Raw genomic sequence first — 26078 nt, forward strand, 5'->3', positions numbered from 1 at the left:
AGCTTGATTTGGGTTCCAAAATCTACCTGAAAAAATCACTACATCAATCAGTGGGAGATAAATATTGGCCTCTGGGCTTGTGTGCCACTCCTGACTCCTGTGTGCGTCATCTCTCACTCAGTGGGCCATAGAAAGCCTTTTTTTGTTTTATTTGTTTTCTAAATTCTCCCTGAAAAAATCATTTTATTTTCTTTGGTTTCTAAATTCTTCCTGAAAAAATCATTTTATTCTATTTTTTTTTTTCCTAAAGTCTCCCTGAAAAAAAAAAAAAAATCAAATCAATGGGAGATTAATATTTACATTTGTGCTTCAGTGACAGTCCTGCGTGTGTGGCATCTCTCTCATTTGTTGCCACCAACAACAGAGTGTGTAACATTGTGCCTGATTTTCGTTTTGGTGTCACTCACCTGTAAAGGGGTAGCTAAATCATACTGAAGTTATAGCTCACCGTGTAATTTGTGTGACAGCAACAAATACCGTTAGTTTGTTTACGTTTTTAAAACAATGAGGAAGTATGGTGGAAGAGGTCGTGGCCGGGGGCTTTCATTGTCAGCTGGTAATGAGGGTAGTGGTAGTGGTGGAGCATCAGCTGGTCGTGGGAAAAAAAATATTGCACCTAAGTCTGGAGCTGTGGAGCCAGGTTCGTCGTCTGGCTACACAAGGCCTCGAACGCTCCCTTTTCTGGGAGTAGGAAAACCGCTTTTAAAGCCGGAGCAGCAAGAGCAAGTTTTGGCTTATCTTGCTGACTCAGCCTCTAGCTCTTTTGTCTCCTCTCGTGAAACTGGTAAATGTCAAAGCAGCGCGTCGTTAGTGGATGTTCACGGTCAGGGACAAGTTGCTTCCTTGTCCTCTTCAGCAAAAACAACAACAGAGAAGAATGCAGCAGGCGACACAACGGGTTACTCCATGGAGCTCTTTACACATACCGTCCCTGGCTTAGAAAGTGAAGCAGTTAACAGTCCATGCCCATTACAAGTTGAATCTGACATGGAGTGCACTGATGCACAGCCACAGCCAGACTACTATGCTGGTCCTTTGACTCAGACCACAACATTGCCCTCGCAGGGTGCTGATCAAGAATCAGACCCTGATGAGACTATGTTGCCCCATCACGAATGCTATACCACCGACCGACACGGTGACACAGACGAAGTTGCACACGAGCTACAAGAAGAGGTAATAGATGACCCAGTTCTTGACCCCGATTGGCAGCCATTGGGGGAACAGGGTGCAGGCGGCAGCAGTTCAGAAGCGGAGGAGGAGGGGCCGCAGCAGGCATCAACATCGCAACAGGTTCCATCTGCCGGGCCCGTATCTTGCCCAAAACGCGTGGCAAAGCCAAAACATGTTGGAGGACAGCGTGGCCATCCCGTTAAAGCTCAGTCTGCAATGCCTGAAAAGGTATCCGATGCTAGAAAGAGTGCAGTCTGGCATTTTTTTTTTAACAACATCCAATTGATCAGCGCAAAGTCATCTGTCAAAAATGTTCAACTACCTTAAGCAGAGGACAGAATCTGAAAAGTCTCAATACAAGTTGCATGCATAGACATTTAACCACCATGCATTTGCAAGCCTGGACTAACTACCAAACGTCCCTTAAGGTTGTAGCACCCTCGGCCAATGAAGCTAGTCAGCAACGCAACATCCCTTCCGGCAGTGTAGGGCCACCATTTTCCGCACCACCTGCAGTATCTGTGCAGGTTTCTTTGCCAGGCCAAAGCCGTCAAGGTCAGGGAATCACCAGTTTCGTAGTAGGAAACACTGCATCTAGGGCACCGGTGGCAACAATACCATCTCCCACCGTCTCTCAGTCTGCCATGTCCACCGGCACCCCCGCTAGTTCCACGATCTCCAGCTCTCCAGTCCAGCTCACCCTACATGAGACTATGGTTAGAAAAAGGAAGTACTTAGCCTCGCATCCGCGTACACAGGGTTTGAACGCACACATAGCTAGACTAATCTCGTTAGAGATGATGCCCTACCGGTTAGTTGAAAGCGAAGCTTTCAAAGCCCTGATGGACTACGCTGTACCACGCTACGAGCTACCCAGTCGACACTTTTTTTCCAGAAAAGCCATCCCAGCCCTCCACCAGCATGTTAAAGAGCGCATCGTCCATGCACTCAGGCAATCTGTGAGCACAAAGGTGCATCTGACAACAGATGCATGGACCAGTAGGCATGGCCAGGGACGTTACGTGTCCATCACGGCACACTGGGTAAATGTGGTGGATGCAGGGTCCACAGGGGACAGCAAGTTTGGGACAGTTCTGCCTAGCCCACGGTCTAGGAAACAATTGGCTGTAGCCGTTCGCACCCCCTCCTCCTCCTCTTCGTCCTCCTGCAGAAGCGAGAGCTCGTCCACAGACCGCAGTCGCACAACCACTCCATCCGCAGCTGCCACTGTTGCACACCAGGTCTCCCATTATGGGGCAGCTACTGGCAAACGTCAGCAGGCTGTATTGGCTATGAAGTGTTTGGGCGACAACAGACACACCGCGGAAGTTCTGTCCAAGATCTTGCAGAAAGAAACGCAGTCGTGGCTGGGCACTGTAGATCTTGAGGCAGGCAAGGTAGTGAGTGATAACGGAAGGAATTTCATGGCTGCCATCTCCCTTTCCCAACTGAAACACATTCCTTGCCTGGCTCACACCTTAAACCTGGTGGTGCAGTGCTTCCTGAAAAGTTATCCGGGGTTATCCAACCTGCTCCTCAAAGTGCGTGGACTTTGCTCACATATCCGCCGTTCGCCCGTACACTCCAGCCGTATGCAGACCTATCAGCGTTCTTTGAACCTTCCCCAGCATCGCCTAATCATAGACGTTGCAACAAGGTGGAACTCAACACTGCACATGCTTCAGAGACTGTGTGAACAGAGGCGGGCTGTTATGTTTTTGTGGGAGGATACACATACACGGGCAGGCAGTAGGATGGCAGACATGGAGTTGTCAGGTGTGCAGTGGTCGAAGATTCAAGACATGTGTCAAGTCCTTCAGTGTTTTGAGGAATGCACACGGCTGGTTAGTGCAGACAACGCCATAATAAGTATGAGCATCCCCCTAATGCGTCTGCTGATGCAAAGTTTGACGCACATAAAGGATCAGGCGTCTGCAGCTGAGGAAGAGGAAAGCCTTGATGACAGTCAGCCATTGTCTGGCCAGGGCAGTGTACAGGACGAGGTAGCGGGCGAAGAGGAGGACGAGGAGGATGATGGGGATGATTATATTTTTAATGAGGAAGCTTTTCCGGGGCCACTGGAAATTGGTGGCGCAGCAAGGCCGGGTTCTGGTTTTTTGAGGGACACAAGTGACGTGGATTTGCCTGAAACTGCCCCCCAACCAAGCACAACCGCAGATTTGAGAACTGGAACTTTGGCCCACATGGCGGATTATGCCTTACGTATCCTCAAAAGGGACACACGCATAACTAAAATGATGAATGATGACGATTACTGGTTGGCCTGCCTCCTTGATCCTCGCTATAAAGGCAAATTGCAAAATATAATGCCACATGAGAACTTGGAACTAATATTAGCAACCAAACAATCAACTCTTGTTGACCGTTTGCTTCTGGCATTCCCTGCACACAGCGCCCGTGATCGTTCTCACACGAGCTGCAGGGGCCAGCAGACCAGAGGAGTTAGAGGGGCAGAAATCAGAAGTGGCGTTGGCCAGAGGGGTTTTCTGACCAGGTTGTGGAGTGATTTTGCTATGACCGCAGACAGGACAGGTACTGCAGCATCAATTCAAAGTGACAGGAGACAACATTTGTCCAGTATGGTTACAAACTATTTTTCTTCCCTTATCGATGTTCTCCCTCAACCGTCATTCCCATTTGATTACTGGGCATCAAAATTAGACACCTGGCCAGAATTGGCAGAATATGCATTGCAGGAGCTTGCTTGCCCGGCAGCTAGTGTCCTATCAGAAAGAGTATTCAGTGCTGCAGGTTCAATACTAACAGAAAAAAGGACTCGTCTGGCTACCCAAAATGTAGATGATCTAACCTTCATTAAAATGAACCACAACTGGATTTCGAAATCTTTTGCCCCACCTTGCCCGGCTGACACCTAGCTTTCCTATGAAAAGGTCTTGCCTGTGGACTATTCTGAATGCCTTTTCCAATCTCGTAATTTTCTGCACCTGATTGTCCAGCATACGACATGTTTACACCTCACTAAATGGCCAAACTCCCCACACGGGGCCGTGGTATCGACACTTGGCGACAGCACCCGTGAGAGTGCAGTTTGTCTGAAGAGGTGGGTGAGCCCGCTTTTGGTCGACGGCACTGCCACTGGGTCCCTCCTAGTACAATAAAGTGTCTCTGGCGGTGGTGGTGCGCACCCAACGTCAGACACACCGTTGTAATATGAGGGGCCCTGGGCCTGTACCGCTGGCCACAAGACAGTTTCCCCCACCCCAGCTCAAACAGTGCTCTACCACTTGCAAAATTATCTCACAGCTCCACCAATGTTTAGTCTATGCGCTGACATCCTTCAATGCCTGCCACTGACAATACCATTGTATTGATATTTTTGTTATGTTAGGCCTTCGATGCCTGTCTGTGGTCACTCCTTCCACTAGGCCTCCACTGACCACACCACTGCTGCCCGTGTACCCCTGTAACCAATTTAAAATTGCCTACAGCCATGTGTTATTATTTTAGGCCTTCGATGCCTGTCTGCGGTGACTCCTTCCACTAGGCCTCCACCGACCACACCACTGCTGCCCGTGTACCCCTGGAACCAATTTAAAATTGCCTACAGCCATGTGTTATTATTTTAGGCCTTCGATGCCTGTCTGCGGTGACTCCTTCCACTAGGCCTCCACTGACCACACCACTGCTGCCCGTGTACCCCTGTAACCAATTTAGAATTGCCTACAGCCATGTGTTATTATTTTAGGCCTTCGATGCCTGTCTGCGGTCACTCCTTCCACTAGGCCTCCACTGACCACACCACTGCTGCCCGTGTACCCCTGGAACCAATTTAAAATTGCCTACAGCCATGTGTTATTATTTTAGGCCTTCGATGCCTGTCTGCGGTCACTCCTTCCACTAGGCCTCCACTGACCACACCACTGCTGCCCGTGTACCCCTGGAACCAATTTAAAATTGCCTACAGCCAGCCCAATTTTTTTATTTTAGGCCTTCGATGCCTGTCTGCGGTCCATTCTTTCAACTACTACTACACTGACCAGGGCACTGCTGCCCGTGTACCTCTGGAACCAATTTAAAATTGCCTACAGCCATGTGTTATTATTTTAGGCCTCCGATGCCTGTCTGTGGTCACTCCATCCACTAGGCCTCCACTGACCACACCACTGCTGCCCGTGTACCCCTGGAACCAATTTAAAATTGCCTACAGCCATGTGTTATTATTTTAGGCCTTCGATGCCTGTCTGCGGTCACTCCTTCCACTAGGCCTCCACTGACCACACCACTGCTGCCCGTGTACCCCTGGAACCAATTTAAAATTGCCTACAGCCATGTGTTATTATTTTAGGCCTTCGATGCCTGTCTGCGGTGACTCCTTCCACTAGGCCTCCACTGACCACACCACTGCTGCCCGTGTACCCCTGGAACCAATTTAAAATTGCCTACAGCCAGCCCAATTTTTTTATTTTAGGCCTTCGATGCCTGTCTGCGGTCCATTCTTTCAACGACTACTACACTGACCAGGGCACTGCTGCCCGTGTACCCCTGGAACCAATTTAAAATTGCCTACAGCCATGTGTTATTATTTTAGGCCTTCGATGCCTGTCTGTGGTCACTCCTTCCACTAGGCCTCCACTGACCACACCACTGCTGCCCGTGTACCCCTGTAACCAATTTAAAATTGCCTACAGCCATGTGTTATTATTTTAGGCCTTCGATGCCTGTCTGCGGTGACTCCTTCCACTAGGCCTCCACTGACCACACCACTGCTGCCCGTGTACCCCTGGAACCAATTTAAAATTGCCTACAGCCATGTGTTATTATTTTAGGCCTTCGATGCCTGTCTGCGGTCAGTCCTTCCACTAGGCCTCCACTGACCACACCACTGCTGCCCGTGTACCCCTGGAACCAATTTAAAATTGCCTACAGCCATGTGTTATTATTTTAGGCCTTTGATGCCTTTCTGTGGTCACTCCTTCCACTAGGCCTCCACTGACCACACCACTGCTGCCCGTGTACCCCTGGAACCAATTTAAAATTGCCTACAGCCAGCCCAATTTTTTTATTTTAGGCCTTCGATGCCTGTCTGCGGTCCATTCTTTCAACTACTACTACACTGACCAGGGCACTGCTGCCCGTGTACCCCTGGAACCAATTTAAAATTGCCTACAGCCATGTGTTATTATTTTAGGCCTTCGATGCCTGTCTGTGGTCACTCCTTCCACTAGGCCTCCACTGACCACACCACTGCTGCCCGTGTACCCCTGGAACCAATTTAAAATTGCCTACAGCCATGTGTTATTATTTTAGGCCTTCGATGCCTGTCTGTGGTCACTCCTTCCACTAGGCCTCCACTGACCACACCACTGCTGCCCGTGTACCCCTGGAACCAATTTAAAATTGACTACAGCCAGCCCAATTTTTTTTATTTTAGGCCTTCGATGCCTGTCTGCGGTCCATTCTTTCAACTACTACTACACTGACCAGGGCACTGCTGCCCGTGTACCCCTGGAACCAATTTAAAATTGCCTACAGCCATGTGTTATTATTTTAGGCCTTCGATGCCTGTCTGTGGTCACTCCTTCCACAAGGCCTCCACTGACCACACCACTGCTGCCCGTGTACCCCTGGAACCAATTTAAAATTGCCTACAGCCATGTGTTATTATTTTAGGCCTTCGATGCCTGTCTGTGGTCACTCCTTCCACTAGGCCTCCACTGACCACACCACTGCTGCCCGTGTACCCCTGGAACCAATTTAAAATTGCCTACAGTCAGCCCAATTTTTTTATTTTAGGCCTTCGATGCCTGTCTGCGGTCCATTCTTTCAACTACTACTACACTGACCAGGGCACTGCTGCCCGTGTACCCCTGGAACCAATTTAAAATTGCCTACAGCCATGTGTTATTATTTTAGGCCTTCGATGCCTGTCTGTGGTCACTCCTTCCACTAGGCCTCCACTGACCACACCACTGCTGCCCGTGTACCCCTGGAACCAATTTAAAATTGCCTACAGCCATGTGTTATTATTTTAGGCCTTCGATGCCTGTCTGCGGTCACTCCTTCCACTAGGCCTCCACTGACCACACAACTGCTGCCCGTGTACCCCTGGAACCAATTTAAAATTGCCTACAGCCATGTGTTATTATTTTAGGCCTTCGATGCCTGTCTGCGGTCACTCCTTCCACTAGGCCTCCACTGACCACACCACTGCTGCCCGTGTACCCCTGGAACCAATTTAAAATTGCCTACAGCCAGCCCAATTTTTTTATTTTAGGCCTTCGATGCCTGTCTACGGTCCATTTTTTCAACTACTACTACACTGACCAGGGCACTGCTGCCCGTGTACCCCTGGAACCAATTTAAAATTGCCTACAGCCATGTGTTATTATTTTAGGCCTTCGATGCCTGTCTGTGGTCACTCCTTCCACTAGGCCTCCACTGACCACACCACTGCTGCCCGTGTACCCCTGGAACCAATTTAAAATTGCCTACAGCCATGTGTTATTATTTTAGGCCTTCGATGCCTGTCTGCGGTCACTCCTTCCACTAGACCTCCACTGACCACACCACTGCTGCCCGTGTACCCCTGGAACCAATTTAAAATTGCCTACAGCCATGTGTTATTATTTTAGGCCTTCGATGCCTGTCTGCGGTCACTCCTTCCACTAGGCCTCCACTGACCACACCACTGCTGCCCGTGTACCCCTGGAACCAATTTAAAATTGCCTACAGCCAGCCCAATTTTTTTATTTTAGGCCTTCGATGCCTGTCTGCGGTCCATTCTTTCAACTACTACTACACTGACCAGGGCACTGCTGCCCGTGTACCCCTGGAACCAATTTAAAATTGCCTACAGCCATGTGTTATTATTTTAGGCCTTCGATGCCTGTCTGTGGTCACTCCTTCCACTAGGCCTCCACTGACCACACCACTGCTGCCCGTGTACCCCTGGAACCAACATCAGAAAATATAAAAATAAGTATTTTGCTTATAAAAAAGAAAATACTGGAGAGATATCAAATGCAGACATTTTAACATTAAAAACAAACACATACAACAAAAATCTGGTACAGTACTAAAAATGGCCACCAGCTACAATAACTTTCTCCTGCAAGTAGTTAACTGAAAGGTTTTTTCAATTTTAAACACAGATATGGCATCCACCGAGTGTTGTCCTGTCGCGTCTTCTTTATATTATTGCCAAGAAGATGCAAAACAATGAAAATAATAAAATCATTATTTACCAAAAAAATAGAGTAAGTCAAAACCACATTGCAAATAAACATTCATTACAAATAAAGAAGCAGGGCGCGTCCGAGGGTGAGTATATACCTAATAAGAATATAATCACCCTCGGACGCGCCCTGCTTCTTTCCGACAGGCTTCCTTCCTAAGCATCAGCCCTTCCGTGGTGTAGAGAGAGGGTTTGTTACACTCCAAGGTGTTCCCCAGGTTGCCTTTCCTGAGCTTCGATCTTCCGGCTCTCGTTTAGTAGTTGTTGGAAACTACGCTGCATTAGGCCTACAAATTGGGTATGGAGTGTAGAGAGATGGTGTGTTCCACTCCAAGGTGTTTTCCAGGTTGCCTTTCCTGAGCTTCGATCTTCCGGCTCTCGTTTAGTAGTTCTTGGAAACTACACTGCATTAGGCCTACAAATTGGGTATGGGGTGTAGAGAGATGGTGTGTTCCACTCCAAGGTGTTCCCCAGGTTTCCTCACCAATGCTTCGATCTTCATGCTCTCGTTTAGTAGTTGTTGGAAACTACACTGCATTAGGCCTACAAATTGGGTATGGGGTGTAGAGAGATGGTGTGTTCCACTCCAAGGTGTTCTCCAGGTTGCCTTTCCTGAGCTTCGATCTTCCGGCTCTCGTTTAGTAGTTCTTGGAAACTACACTGCATTAGGCCTACAAATTGGGTATGGGGTGTAGAGAGATGGTGTGTTCCACTCCAAGGTGTTCCCCAGGTTTCCTCGCCAATGCTTCGATCTTCATGCTCTCGTTTAGTAGTTGTTGGAAACTACACTGCATTAGGCCTACAAATTGGGTATGGGGTGTAGAGAGATGGTGTGTTCCACTCCAAGGTGTTCTCCAGGTTGCCTTTCCTGAGCTTCGATCTTCCGGCTCTCGTTTAGTAGTTGTTGGAAACTACACTGCATTAGGCCTACAAATTGGGTATGGGGTGTAGAGAGATGGTGTGTTCCACTCCAAGGTGTTCCCCAGGTTTCCTCGCCAATGCTTCGATCTTCATGCTCTCGTTTAGTAGTTGTTGGAAACTACGCTGCATTAGGCCTACAAATTGGGTATGGGGTGTAGAGAGATGGTGTGTTCCACTCCAAGGTGTTCTCCAGGTTGCCTTTCCTGAGCTTCGATCTTCCGGCTCTCGTTTAGTAGTTCTTGGAAACTACACTGCATTAGGCCTACAAATTGGGTATGGGGTGTAGAGAGACGGTGTGTTACACTCCAAGGTGTTCTCCAGGTTGCCTTTCCTGAACTTATATCTTCAGGCTCTCATTAAATTGTGGTTAAACGGAACAACTGCATTTGGCGTACTAGTTGGTTTGGGGCCTACTATCGGTGTCTGCCACTCCTTGCTGTTCTCCTGGTTTCCTGTCCTGAAATTCCGTTTTCAGGCGCTCGTTAAGTAGTTGTTAATGTTAGACTGCATTTTGCCTACTAGTTGGGTTGGGGCCTACTATCGGTGTCTGCCACTCCTTGCTGTTCTCCTCCACTGAACAAAGCTGTGCCGCCTGTTTACTACGGTTGCCAATTTTGAACTGCATTTCGACTACTTACTGATTTGGGCCTACTCTCTGTGTCAGCCTCTCATTCCAGTTGTCCTCCACTGCAATGCCCCCTGGTTATTCCTGTGTTACCAATTTTGAACTGCATTTAGCCAACTTTATTCTTTGGGCCTATATCTGTGTTTCCTCCTCATCCTGCCCATTGCCCAGCCAGTGATAGATGAGTCTGCTGGTACATTGACCCATAACGCAACATTCCCCGTGCACGCTACACAACAACATTGTGACCCTGCTGAAAGTCAGGTTGCTCTTCCCGCATACCATACCACCTTACACAGGGACAAAGAGGAAGGTGCAGATGAAAGTGCAGGTTCCTTCATCAGGTGGGGGGAGGAATACTAGTTGGTGACGTCACTGGCACAGGGCCTCTCATAGTACGCAAAAGTGTTGCTGCCGGTGGGAGGCGCCCCCACCGTGCAAACACACCGCTGTACTTTGAGGGGCCCTGTGCCAGTGCCAATGCCAACGAGTGGGCCCCCCTGCTTGCTCAGGTTCACAGCACTTGCAAAGTTGAAATACTTACCTCTCCCTGCTCCACTGCCGTGACGTGGTCCAGATTTCCTGGGCCCACTAATTACTTGAACCAGCCCTACCCACCACAACTTTAGCCAAATGACCCCCAATTTCAAATGCCTTCCAATTATTATAAGGTAAATTACGCTTGACAAGCTTCATTAAGAAGAATGGATGGTTTTGACATTAAAATGGGCACTCTAGGTGTTGTCCTGGCCCCCACTCACTGCCGACTATGCTGCCCCATTGACTTGCATTGGGTTTCGTGTTTCGGTCGATCCCGACTTTACGTCATAATCGGCCGATTTCACTCGACCCGACTTTTGAGATAGTCGGGTTTCGCGAAACCCGGCTCGACTCTAAAAAGGTCAAGGTCGCTCAACTCTACTCAACACTATTTATAAGTGGAGAAAGATTTAGAAATCTATGATAAGTTATATTGCAAAGCTTTCTATATTCACTTTCACTATTGATTTTTGCTGAGAAGATTGTAAGTAGTAAGTTATAGTTAAAGGGAGCCGGCAGCAGCAGAAGTGTGGTGATGCTGCAGCTCGGTGTCGGTGGTGAGCAGAGTGGTGTACATCATTGGTTTCTTGGTGGCCATTTTACCGAAGCCACGGGCGGCCTCCGGGACCGGGGACCGAGATCTCAATCTGTGCATCAACCGCCTCCCATGGCCCACAGCTTCAGGAAAGTGACTGCCTGGAAACCAATGATGTACTCCTCTCTGCTCACTTCCGACATCAAACCACAGCATCGCCACACTTCTGCTGCCGCTGTTTCCCTGAGACAGGGACCCTGCTCCACCACTACTGCAACCCCCGATACGCCTGCATTTATGCTATAAAGAAAAAAATTAAGAGACCACTGCAAACAAAATGTTCAGTTTGTCTGATTTTTCTCTTTATAGGTATATTTTTGAGTAAAATGTAAATTGCTCTTTTATTCTATAAACTACTGACAACATGTCTTTGAATTTCCAAGCACTAAATTTTGTATTTATTTTCAGAAAATGAGAAATGGTCAAAATAACAAGAAAATGCATTGCTTGCAGACCTCAAATAATGCTAAGAAAACAAGTGCATAATCATTTAGAAACAACAATACTAATGTTTTAACTCAGGAAGAGTTCACGAATCAATGTTTAGTGGAATAACCACGATTTTTAATCACAGCTTTCATGCGTCTTGGCGTGCTTTCCTCCAGTCTTTCACACTGCTTTTGGGTGACCTTATGCCACTCCTGGTACAAAAATGTAAGCAGTTCTTCTTTGTTTCATGGCTTGTGACTATCCGTCTTCCTCTTGATTACATTCCAGAGGTTTTCAATGGGGTTCAGGTCTGGAGATTGAGCTGGCCATGACAGGGATTTGATGTGGTGGTCCTTCATCCACACATTGATTGACCTAACTGTGTGGCATGGCGCTTTGTCCTGCTGGAAAAAACAGTCCTAATAGTTGGGGAACATTGCCTGAGCAAAAGGAATCAACTGTTTTTCCAGGTTAACCTTGTATACGGCTTGATTCATACGTCCTTTGCTAAGATTAAACTGCCCAATTCCAGCCTTGCTGAAGCATCCCCAGATCATCACCGATCCTCTACCAAATTTCACAGTGGGTGCAAGACACTGTGGCTTGGACGCCGCTCCAGGTCTCCATCTAACCATTAGGTGACCAAGTGTTGGGCAAAGCAAAAAATGAGACTCATCAGATAAGAGTACCTTACTCCAGTTCTCTATAGTCCAATGCTTATGGTCTTTGGAAAATTTCAGCCTGTTTCTCCTTTGCTTCTCATTGATGAACAGCTTTTTTCTACCTTTACATGACTTGAGTCCTGCCTCTAGGAGCCTGTTCCGAACTGTTCTTGCCGTGCACTTCACCCCAGCTGCCATTTGCCATTCCTTTTGTAGGTCACTTGATGTCATCCTGCTGTTGCTGAGTAACATTTGAATAAGATGACGGTCATCCCGGTCAGTGGAGAGTCATTTTCGCTCCCTGCCGGTCTGTAGCTTTGTTGTCCCCAATGTCTGCTGCTTGACCTTTTTGTAATGGCCTGCCATGTTAGAAATTTTAAGGATGGAGGCATCATGACTTTCACTGTATCCCTCTGCTTATAAAGCCAGAATTAAGCCCTTTTTTCCCTCACTCAAGACTTTTCTTTTCAACTCCTTTGGCATGGATAAGTTATTTTTCATTCCTATTACTTTTCGGATATTACTAGCACTTGTTTTGCCATCCAGCTTATCCTATTGCAAGAGGATTGTGAACACCACAGCAGTGTTTTTTTATACTTTCCTTTGTTAAATAAGATTTGGTTCAGGTGGTTCAGGTGATCTTACCTAATCAGAAGCACATTAAATAGAATGAGGTGTACTCTGGTTGGAATTCAAATGACACTGAAATGGAATGGCTGTCAGACATGTAGAGAAGCAGGTCTCTTATTTTTTGCTAGAGCTGTATACTACATATATATAGTATATATCATAAACATAACGCACCAGCCCATTTCCTTAAACTAAGGGAGGGCAACACTCCAAAGTTGATATAAACATACTGACCGCAGAGTTATTAAACTATGTTTAGTCAAGAAGTGTTGTCAATTTGAAAGATATACCTTTATTAACATATAAAAAAATACACACAATTAAAATAAGTGCCTCAGAACCAAATCAATTATCACAATAGAGGCAAGCAAAAGGGAACCACAGGTATCCAGACAAAGTCAATCAATTATATTGCTGCCGGAGCGCCCACAAATGTTCATTAGTCACCGGAAAAAATGATCCCTTGCAGCATGAATCTCCGAGTATACAGTGACAGTGCAGAATGATTTCTGGTAACCTATACCACAGAAAGGTGCAAGTGCATATTGCTTATAAGTAATTGTTGTTTTAATCATATAAAAATTCATTCCCAGAAAATAGGTATTACCACTACAAATTCATTACCATAAACCGACAATCTGCAAGGACTTTGAAGAGTTGGGGAAGAAAGTAAAGGAACTGGATGCACAGGTAGTTTTTTCTTCTATCCTTCCAGTAGACGGGCATGGCACCAGGAGATGGAACAGGATCCTTGATGCAAACAACTGGCTAAGACGATGGTGCAGACAACAAGGATTTGGATTCCTGGACCACGGTGTGAATTACTGGTATGATGGACTCCTCGCCAGAGACGGACTACACCTCAACAAACCTGGGAAACACACATTCGCCAGAAGACTCGCTACACTCATCAGGAGGGCGTTAAACTAGAAGAAGAGGGGACGGGAAGAAAAACATTAGACTCGAACAAAGACGACCCAGGAAAACATACTCAGAAGGGAGGTAAGAACATTTCTAAAACAATCCACAGTGAGGAGATTGGAACAAAACAAAATCCTCTAAACTGCATGCTCGCAAATGCCAGAAGCCTGACAAACAAGATGGAAGAACTAGAAGCAGAAATATCTACAGGTAACTTTGACATAGTGGGAATAACCGAGACATGGTTAGATGAAAGCTATGACTGGGCAGTTAACTTACAGGGTTACAGTCTGTTTAGAAAGGATCGTAAAAATCGGAGAGGAGGAGGGGTTTGTCTCTATGTAAAGTCTTGTCTAAAGTCCACTTTAAGGGAGGATATTAGCGAAGGGAATGAGGATGTCGAGTCCATATGGGTTGAAATTCATGGAGGGAAAAATGGTAACAAAATTCTCATTGGGGTCTGTTACAAACCCCCAAATATAACAGAAAGCATGGAAAGTCTACTTCTAAAGCAGATAGATGAAGCTGCAACCCATAATGAGGTCCTGGTTATGGGGGACTTTAACTACCCAGATATTAACTGGGAAACAGAAACCTGTGAAACCCATAAAGGCAACAGGTTTCTGCTAATAACCAAGAAAAATTATCTTTCACAATTGGTGCAGAATCCAACCAGAGGAGCAGCACTTTTAGACCTAATACTATCTAATAGACCTGACAGAATAACAAATCTGCAGGTGGTTGGGCATTTAGGAAATAGCGACCACAATATTGTGCAGTTTCACCTGTCTTTCACTAGGGGGACTTGTCAGGGAGTCACAAAAACATTGAACTTTAGGAAGGCAAAGTTTGAACAGCTTAGAGATGCCCTTAATCTGGTAGACTGGGACAATATCCTCAGAAATGAGAATACAGATAATAAATGGGAAATGTTTAAGAACATCCTAAATAGGCAGTGTAAGCGGTTTATACCTTGTGGGAATAAAAGGACTAGAAATAGGAAAAACCCAATGTGGCTAAACAAAGAAGTAAGACAGGCAATTAACAGTAAAAAGAAAGCATTTGCACTACTAAAGCAGGATGGCACCATTGAAGCTCTAAAAAACTATAGGGAGAAAAATACTTTATCTAAAAAACTAATTAAAGCTGCCAAAAAGGAAACAGAGAAGCACATTGCTAAGGAGAGTAAAACTAATCCCAAACTGTTCTTCAACTATATCAATAGTAAAAGAATAAAAACTGAAAATGTAGGCCCCTTAAAAAATAGTGAGGAAAGAATGGTTGTAGATGACGAGGAAAAAGCTAACATATTAAACACCTTCTTCTCCACGGTATTCACAGTGGAAAATGAAATGCTAGGTGAAATCCCAAGAGACAATGAAAACCCTATATTAAGGGTCACCAATCTAACCCAAGAAGAGGTGCGAAACCGGCTAAATAAGATTAAAATAGATAAATCTCCGGGTCCGGATGGCATACACCCACGAGTACTAAGAGAACTAAGTAATGTAATAGATAAACCATTATTTCTTATTTTTAGTGACTCTATAGCGACAGGGTCTGTTCCGCAGGACTGGCGCATAGCAAATGTGGTGCCAATATTCAAAAAGGGCTCTAAAAGTGAACCTGGAAATTATAGGCCAGTAAGTCTAACCTCTATTGTTGGTAAAATATTTGAAGGGTTTCTGAGGGATGTTATTCTGGATTATCTCAATGAGAATAACTGTTTAACTCCATATCAGCATGGGTTTATGAGAAATCGCTCCTGTCAAACCAATCTAATCAGTTTTTATGAAGAGGTAAGCTATAGACTGGACCACGGTGAGTCATTGGACGTGGTATATCTCGATTTTTCCAAAGCGTTTGATACCGTGCCGCACAAGAGGTTGGTACACAAAATGAGAATGCTTGGTCTGGGGGAAAATGTGTGTAAATGGGTTAGTAACTGGCTTAGTGATAGAAAGCAGAGGGTGGTAATAAATGGTATAGTCTCTAACTGGGTCGCTGTGACCAGTGGGGTACCGCAGGGGTCAGTATTGGGACCTGTTCTCTTCAACATATTCATTAATGATCTGGTAGAAGGTTTACACAGTAAAATATCGATATTTGCAGATGATACAAAACTATGTAAAGCAGTTAATACAAGAGAAGATAGTATTCTGCTACAGATGGATCTGGATAAGTTGGAAACTTGGGCTGAAAGGTGGCAGATGAGGTTTAACAATGATAAATGTAAGGTTATACACATGGGAAGAGGGAATCAATATCACCATTACACACTGAACGGGAAACCACTGGGTAAATCTGACAGGGAGGAGGACTTGGGGATCCTAGTTAATGATAAACTTACCTGGAGCAGCCAGTGCCAGGCAGCAGCTGCCAAGGCAAACAGGATCATGGGGTGCATTAAAAGAGGTCTGGATACACATGATGAGAGCATTATACTGCCTCTGTACAAATCCCTAGTTAGACCGCACATGGAGTACTGTGTCCAGTTTTGGGCACCGGTGCTCAGGAAGGATATAATGGAACTAGAGAGAGTACAAAGGAGGGCAACAAAATTAATAAAGGGGATGGGAGAACTACAATACCCAGATAGATTAGCGAAATTAGGATTATTTAGTCTAGAAAAAAGACGACTGAGGGGTGATCTAATAACCATGTATAAGTATATAAGGGGACAATACAAATATCTCGCTGAGGATCTGTTTATACCAAGGAAGGTGACGGGCACAAGGGGGCATTCTTTGCGTCTGGAGGAGAGAAGGTTTTTCCACCAACATAGAAGAGGATTCTTTACTGTTAGGGCAGTGAGAATCTGGAATTGCTTGCCTGAGGAGGTGGTGATGGCGAACTCAGTCGAGGGGTTCAAGAGAGGCCTGGATGTCTTCCTGGAGCAGAACAATATTGTATCATACAATTATTAGGTTCTGTAGAAGGACGTAGATCTGGGTATTTATTATGATGGAATATAGGCTGAACTGGATGGACAAATGTCTTTTTTCGGCCTTACTAACTATGTTACTATGTTACTATGTTATGTTAGATTTTACTAATACACAAATCAAATTCCCACCGCCAGATGCCTAGAGTGGGAACACAAAGCATTTGTCCACCTTATACAGTTATATGAAAAAGTTTGGGCACCTCTATTAATCTTAAGCTTAATGTTTTATAAAAATTGTTTTTTTTTTGCAACAGCTATTTCAGTTTCATATATCTAATAACTGTTGGACACAGTAATGTTTCTGCCTTGAAATGAGGTTTATTGTACTAACTACTAACAGAAAATGTGCAATCTGCATTCAAACCAAATTTGACAGGTGCATAAGTATGGGCACCGTTATCATTTTCTTGTTTTAAATACTCCTACCTACTTTCTATTGACTTACTAAAGCACTTTTTTCGGTTTTCTAACCTCATTGAGCTTTGAACTTCATAGCCAGGTGTATGCAATCATGAGAAAAGCTACTTAAAGTGGCCACTTGCAAGTTGTTCTCCTGTTTGAATCTCCTCTGAAGAGTGGCATCATGGGCTCCTCAAAACAACTGTCTAATGATCTGAAAACAAAGATTATTCAACATGGTTGTTCAGGGGAAGGATACAAAAAGCTGTCTCAGAGATTTAACCTGTCAATTTCCACTGTGAGGAACATAGTAAAGAAATGGAAGAACAAGGTACAGTTCTTGTTAAGGCCAGAAGTGGCAGGCCAAGAAAAACATCAGAAAGGCAGAGAAGAAGAATAGTCAGATCAGTCAAGGACAATCCTCAGACCACCTCTAGAGAGCTGCAGCATCAACTTGCTGCAGATGATGTCACTGTGCATCGGTCAACTATACAACGCACTTTGCACAAGGAGAAGCTGTATGGGAGAGTGATGCGAAAGAAGCCGTTTCTGCAAGCACGCCACAAACAGAGTCGGCTGAGGTATGCAAAAGCACATTTGGAGAAGCCAATTTCTTTTTGGAATAAGGTCCTGTGGACTGATGAAACCAAGATTGAGTTGTTTGGTCATACAAAAAGGCGTTATGCATGGCGGCCAAAAAACACAGCATTCCAAGAAAAACTCTTGCTACCCACAGTAAAATGTGGTGGACGTTCCATCATGCTTTAGGGCTGTGTGGCCAATGCCGAGATCGGGAATCTTGTTAAAGTTGAGGGACGCATGGATTCCTCTCAGTATCAGCAGATTCTAGACAATAATGTTCATGAAACAGTGACAAAGTTGAAGTTACGCAGGGGATGGATCTTTCAGCAAGACAATGATCCAAAACACCACTCCAAATCTACTCAGACATTCATGCAGAGGAACAATTACACTGTTCTGGAATGGCCATCCCAGTCCCCAGACCTGAATATCATTGAACATCTGTGGGATCATTTGAAGAGGGCTGTCCATGCTCGGCGACCATCAAACTTAACTGAACTGGAATTGTTTTGTAAAGAGGAATGGTCAAAAATACCTTCATCCAGGATCTAGGAACTCATTGAAAGCTACAGGAAGCGACTAGAGGCTGTTATTTTTGCAAAAGGAGGATCTACTAAATATTAATTTCACTTTTCTGGTGGGGTGCCCATACTTATGCACCTGTCAAATTTTGTTTGAATGCAGATTGCACATTTTCTGTTAGTACAATAAACCTCATTTCAAGGTAGAAACATTACTGTGTCCAACAGTTATTAGATATATGAAACTGAAATAGCTGTTGCAAAAAAAAACAATTTTTATAAAACATTAAGCTTAAGATTAATAGTGGTGCCCAAACTTTTTCATATAACTGTAAGTGCCATATATTTGGTATGCCAGAAGGTGTCACAGAACCTGATAGATACTCCTGGCCTTATAAAGACTCATGGTCATAAACAATGTCTCCAGAGCCCAAGACAAACCCCACCTGCCAAATTGCACCATGTGGGACCGCAAAATTGCATATGTTGTCCACCTCATAAATAACCCATGTTCCGGGTACCTGGAGACTACATGCGCCCTACTCGGTACATATTACCTGGATATACTTGTAGTTCCCCTGCCTCGTGGCACGCTATGCCTCTGCAACCCCGACGCGCATTTCGCATCTGCTTCCTCCTGGGGGCATTATATATATAGTTTTTCCATATATATATGGCATGATGGCCCCAGTTCCCCCCCATATATATAGTCGGATGGCCCAGTTCCCCCATATATATAGTAGGATGGCCCCAGTTCCCCCATATATATATAATATGATGGTCCCACAGCTCGTTCATATATAAAATAATAACGATTATTCTCACCTCATCATGATTCACAGCACCGCAGCCTCCATCTTCTTTTCTGGCCTGCAGAGCCACGTGAGACAATGACGTCATCACGCCACCTGCGTGAGCACACTGACGTCTCATAAAAGCTGTGGTCTGAGGCTTAGGAGACAGACAGTGATTCACGCGGCCATGTCTGCTTCAAAGTACAGTACAGCAGACACGGCCGTGCACTGTTTACTGTGTGCGGATATCAGGCAGGCGGCCCTGCTGGGGGAGCGGTCTGGGAGCATTTGCCTCCCTGCCACCCAACCCATCCCTAACTTCATGAATCCAGAGCATCTGACTCCAGAACAAGACTTGTTGAACATCTCCAGTCTGGGTGAATCACCAGACGAGAGTTGCTATAGAAAATACTAAAATTGTCAGCAGGGGAGATTCATCAAAACTATATACTGGTTCTGCAACTTTTCTAAAAAAACAAAAAAAACAAATGACTTAGTGTTGAACTGGCTAATTGCGGACTGTTGGATTAACTTTAATTTATTCCAGAAATTGATATTAATTATATAGCAGACATCTGGCTCATATGTGTCACCGACATCTGGTTTTAATGTACAGGCGACTTGAAAAAAGTTGCAAGTTCATTAAAGCAAATCTGTCAGCAGGATTGTGCTCAGTAAACTACAGACAGTGTCAAGTTGGAGCTGTTATACTGATTAAAATGAAACCTTGTTTGCTGAAATCCGTTTTGTGGTTGTTGTAGTTTTCAGTTAATGAGACTCTGGCACTTTCGGGCCGGGCCTGTGGGTGGGGATTTATGTGGTGTTCTGATTACATATTGATCTGTTTTGACTTATGATAGATCACTGATCCATTTGCGACCTGCTCCCTATTTTACGTACTGCATATAGTATCGTGGGGTAAAAAAAAATTATGTTCATTGGGTGACACCACTGACTCTTCCCCTGTGCTAGCTGCTTGCCAATCCCCTATCCATGACACTGGTTCAGATTCCTATCCGTGCACATTCTGAGGCATCAATGGCAGGCGCTTCAAAATCCTTGTCCCAGCACAGTGTTCAGCTGTCGCTACCTCAGGCCCTGGAATGAAAAAGAAAGTTTCCAGCAACTGACCCAAAGGCTCAAATGCTAAACAGGCACATTTCCAGGCTGCTTGCCATGGAAATGTTGCCATTTAGGCTTGTGGACATAAAGGATTTCTGCTGGCTCATGGCGGTACTCAGTCCCAAACCACCACTATTTCTCCTTGTTTGGCATCCCCACCTTGTACCACCGACACACTTAATGGGATTGTCTACTTAACTACCAACAAGTGGACAAGCTGTTGTAAACAGGGAAGCTATAGTTCTCAGATGGCACATTGGGTCAACATTGTGGAGGCTAGGCCGAGTGTCATCATGGCACATGTGCTACTGATGCTAAGGATTGTATCAGGGTTTTCGCTTCGCCTCCTAGACCAGTTCCTGCACCCCTTCCTGCTCCTCCTCATCATCCATCTCCGATTTGTTACAGTATCTCAGAGCACGTCATCCACATCAGCTGGAAGATCTGCAGCACTGCCTCAGAGAAGCGGCAAAAGGCTGTGCTGCAGCAAATTTGTCTCGGAAACAAACTGCACACCGATGCAGAGTTATTGAAAGGAATAGCAGACCATACAAACCTGGCTCTTACCGCTGAACCTACAATCAGGCATGGTCGTGTGTAGTGACAATGATCGAATAGTGACATATTCGGGAAAATCGCCACAAATAATTGCTAATATCTGTGTATTTGTACCGAATAGCAAATCCAATGCAAGTCAATGAGAAAGCCGAATATTTTTCTGCTGGACCCAACAAACAGGTCTGGGGGCATAGGTGAAAAAGCTGAAATTTATGGGAAAATGCAAAAATTAAATGGGAACAGGATGGAGAAGCCTGCATGCCTTTCTGACTCACATATGATTGCTGGGAATAATGTAGTCAGACTATTGCTCCGGTTTTATGGATTTTTAAAAAGATCTACCAAACCAAAACATACATTTTTTTAAAAAAGGAAAAATGCTAAGAAACATTTTTCCTTCATAATTATATGTATATGACGTAAATAAAAAAAAATACCTCCCCTTTAGAATATGTTCACACGGAGTTTTTCCTTTAACATTTGTGAGGACTCTCATTCCTACATTTGAGAGGTCCCTCCCTCATGCCGAATAGTTAGCAACATAGTGGAATACATATTCCCCACCCGTTTATAATACCATTTCAAATATGCAAATTTGAATTTTGGGCTTGGTCCGCCACCACCACCATGTCCACTGTCATGTCATTATGTGGCCCTCGCTCACAATTTGCATAGTGCCAGCAGGCGCCGTGAAACCTGAGTTTGGTAAGGGCTCTCAGATGGCCCTGTATCATACATTTGGGAGAGCTAACACTCCTATATTTGAGATGTCCCTCCCTCATGCCAAATAGTTAGCAAATAGTGGAATACATACTCCCCATCTCTTTAGAATGCCATTTCAAACATGTCCATTTGAATTTTGGGCTTTGCCCGCCACCACCACCATGTTATTATGCAGCTATTGCTTTTAATTTTCAGAGGGTCACCATGTGCTGTGAAACCTGCGTTTTGTAAGGTCCACAGTTCATTTTTGCCACCGGATCCCAATGGAACCACTGTCATAGTGGATGAAGCTGCTGTAAGGTGAGTATAATACAGGAGTTGGGTGAGCTGTATGATCAATGTCACTAAATTGGATTCTACCACACACCAAAAGCAGTAGAATTAAATTTGAAATATAGTGTATGCAAGTGAGGGCCTGTATTGTGGTCAGTCTGTCAGGCCTGAAGCCTCATTTTACCTGGAAGCAGCCGCCTCAAGGGAAAGAGACAGGATTGCCATTGACCAATCTGCACAAGTCTACGCACTTTCAATATTTTCACTACCCCTAAAACTCCTTGTAGTGTCTGCCGGGAAAATGCCCCAATTTCTCATTGACTCCTATTATATTTGTTACTCAAAACGAGCATCTGAACATTAGGAATTGCTTGGTTCGTGTAACGAGCATGCAATCATTTTATTGCTTGCTCATCGCTAACAAGCACTAAAAAGAAAATTAGAGTGAGATCCTTCTTCTGTAAGCCACTGTACAAAGTATCTTAGTGCAACAGTTTACAATAAAATCTAATAGAAAAAATCCAATGTTGCGATAAGATGGAAGCTTTCAGCAAATGTTAGAATAAAATACTTGAAAACAGCATCACTTAATAAAGTGTACTGTGCATGCCATATACTTATCTCCACATGGTGCCTCCATCAGATCTGTGTATATGTATTTGTATTTTCGAGAGCACAGTTGGTGTTACGAGACAGTCATGTCTACTTATCTAAAGTACCACATATTGAAGTTAATTCCAAGAAGTGTTCAATGCCAAAGGCAAATCCTGCAAAAGTAATCACTTCTGTAACTGCTGTGTTTACACATTGGTAGCATCATCTGCCTACTATAAGGCTTTCTATATGGCCATGTGGGTACTGCTACACAAATCTTGTGATATAATGGAGATTGTCATGTAAGTTAAGGTTGTAGAACAATAATTTCTGGACAGTTACTTTTTGCATGAAGAGAAATGATTTAAGTTTTCTCAAGGTTTTGACCAGTAATAACTAGTGTTGAGCATTCCGATACCGCAAGTATCGGGTATCGGCCGATACTTGCGGTATCGGAATTCCGATACCGAGATCCGATACTTTTGTGGTATCGGGTATCGGTATCGGATCCATAGGGATGTGTAAAATAAAGAATTAAAATAAAAAATATTGATATATTCACCTCTCCGGCGGCCCCTGGACATCACGCTGGTAACCGGCAGGCTTCTTTGTTTAAAATGAGCGCGTTTAGGACCTGCGAATGACGTCGCGGCTTCTGATTGGTCGCATGCCGCTCATGTGACCGCCACGCGACCAATCAGAAGCCGCGACGTCATTCGCAGGTCCTAAATTCCTAGAATTAGGAGTTTAGTGAATGAGAATGACGTCGCGGCTTCTGATTGGTCGCGTGGCGGTCACATGAGCGGCACGCGACCAATCAGAAGTCGCGACGTCATTCTCATTCACCAAACTCCTAATTCTAGGAATTTAGGACCTGCGAATGACGTCGCGGCTTCTGATTGGTCGCGTGGCGGTCACATGAGCGGCACGCGACCAATCAGAAGCCGCGACGTCATTCGCAGGTCCTAAACGCGCTCATTTTAAACAAAGAAGCCTGCCGGTTACCAGTGTGATGTCCAGGGGCCGCCGGAGAGGTGAATATATCAATATTTTTTATTTTAATTCTTTATTTTACACATTAATATGGATCACAGGGCCTGAAGGAGAGTTTCCTCTCCTTCAGACCCTGGGAACCATCAGGATACCTTCCGATACTTGGTGTCCCATTGACTTGTATTGGTATCGGATATCGGTATCGGCGATATCCGATATTTTTCGGGTATCGGCCGATACTATCCGATACCGATACTTTCAAGTATCGGACGGTATCGCTCAACACTAGTAATAACTTTGTAACATTTCACACTGTGATTCCCCATTTAGTAGCAAAAGTCTTCTCCCTTCCCATAGATTAGCCACATTCTAAAAATACCGGTATGTTGACAGAACGGAGCCACTGCAGTCATATCCAAAGTGCCCTACTTAGCCAATATACTGTATGTAAAAAATACCAAGGAACTATAAAAAATTCTACATATTTCTAAAATGCCTTTTTTGATGTGAAGTGCACTGCAGTAAAATGCAGTATTTTTTCAGATACACACACAAATAAAGAGAACATGTCACCCGATTCATGCTAGTTAAACCACAGACAGCATTAATCAGAGCCTGGATTCCCAATTGCAGCCAAGTATATTATTCTCTAAAAATATACTTTAATGAGCCAGGTGGGAACCATAGCTGGAGACAAAAGAGAGACTTATCAATTACCTCTAGCAGAGATGGGAAGATCCTGCCATTGGCGGAGCAAAACTAGTCAGATTTCCAGTTATAGTATATAGTATACTTTCTCTCAAAAACTGGAGTGTTACAGAGAATAATATACCTGAGTGAAATCATGATACTTCAAACTTGCGAATCCTCACATCGCTCACACTGCATACTGTGAAGATTTTCCAGTGTCGGTGGAGAAACTGGACGATCATATTGTGGCACCCCTAGGGGTATTTGCCACAAAAATAGTTACTGACACTAAATACAAATACTAAAATAGCAAGACTGCACTACCACCTCCGGCCAGAAGGGGGAGCTCCAGAGACTCCCCTTGATCCATTCTGGTCTGAGAAAAGAACTGGCAGTTGGGCTAAGGAGCTGAAAGTGAGAGGTCATACAGCTGAATTTCAAACAGCCCTATGACGGTTTCCAGGCCCAAATCACCGGCCTGAGGAGAAGAGGGACAGAGAAAAAGGACATTGTGAGAACCGGGTAGCATTAATCACTACCCAGAACAGGCGCAAAGACGGATACCGGATCCGTGGCTGTATTCATTATATATAATACAGCAACCGGAAAACGTGAGGTGATATCAGCTTCACTAGGGCCGGACGCAGCAACAGATACAGAGTTCAGCGGTACTCCCGGAGGGGGTAAGCCGATAAAAGGACTCAGGTTGCCCGTCGAACCAGGACCCGGAGGGGACAGATTGGGCGGGCAGCCAGTTCACATACAGCAGCAGGGCCATACAGAAACTGCGTACAATAAGAGGCGAAGACCCCGGCAGGGTCAAAGTAACTCACAGTTCCCATACAGACTCCGGTGACAGGACTGGTTGTAAATCCCTTTATGTTGAAGTAAACTGGTTAAATGTTTCAGTGCCTCAGTCTTTCATTTGGACAATAGCCATCTATCCAGGATCGGGATCATCACCGCTGGGAGAACCTGCTGCTGATCAAGTAAGTGCCTGTTCCCTCATGATACCCCTTACACTGTGCATTGCCTGAGGCCACAGCACCGGGTCAAGCCACCCGTGACATCCCCCTCAAGAGACAGACCCCATTGGTCCGGTGCTGGGTACCCCGGTCTCCTGGGCGTCACAATATGACTGCAAGTAAGCAATATGCATACTCCTGGCCACATTCCTACTAGACAAACAGGGCTTCACTATTGAGCGGACCTCTGCACGTCTAGTCAGAATGTGACTGACCGCAAGTACTTCGAACTCTTGCACAGATGCACAGGTTGAACATATGGTGCATACCTTACATGATGTTAGATACATCACATTTGCATTCTAGATGCCAGGGTGTTGACACTAATAGTGACCCACCCATGGTAAGCTCTGCCCCTTTCCCTTATTTGTTACCTCATTGCAGTCATTCACTATGATGCACCCTCATGCTTTGGGACAGGTCTCACCAGAGTGTACTACTTATTACCATTGTATTGTCTTTGCTTCATGGTCTAAGCATACAGGTGATGATGTATTACGTTTCTACTTATTATGCATGACCCCGTTGTATGTGTTTGTGTATGTATTACGTCGCTTTATCTTACTGTTTTTTATATCAATTATATTCTAATAAAATAACATTTGTACACGTTTTTACTACATTTATCTGATACTCCTCATTCTCCTATTGTTTCCATGTTGTTAGATACAGATAGAATAGTTTTACATGTATACTAGTATTTATTTATCTTCTGCTTCTCATGGGCTCTATACTGCATAGCAGGCTTAAAGGTAATATTTGTTTTTTTTAGGCTGAGGGGCTAAGACGTTACCAGCAGGTAGTTGCTAATTACCTGCCTATTCTGCGCTGCAATTATATGTTTCCGCTCAGAAAAGTCACGGTCTACTTCTATGGCCGGAGTCACACATGCGAGAAACACGTCCGTGTCTCGCATGTGAAAAGCAAGCTCTGGCGCCGACACTTCGGAGCAGAGCGTGCGGCCGCATAGCAACACATGGAGCCGCACGCTCCGCTCTGAAGTGCCGGCGCCAGAGCTTGGTTTTCACATGCGAGACACAGACGTGTTTCTCGCATGTGTGACTCCGGCCTATTGGTGATTCTCTTGCATCCGACAGAGCAGCTTCTTCTCTTCCTCTCTGCTCTGTCAATGGGTGACACTGTTG

Source organism: Ranitomeya imitator, chromosome 5, assembly GCF_032444005.1.
Source record: "Ranitomeya imitator isolate aRanImi1 chromosome 5, aRanImi1.pri, whole genome shotgun sequence".
Classification (NCBI taxonomy): Eukaryota; Metazoa; Chordata; class Amphibia; order Anura; family Dendrobatidae; genus Ranitomeya; species Ranitomeya imitator.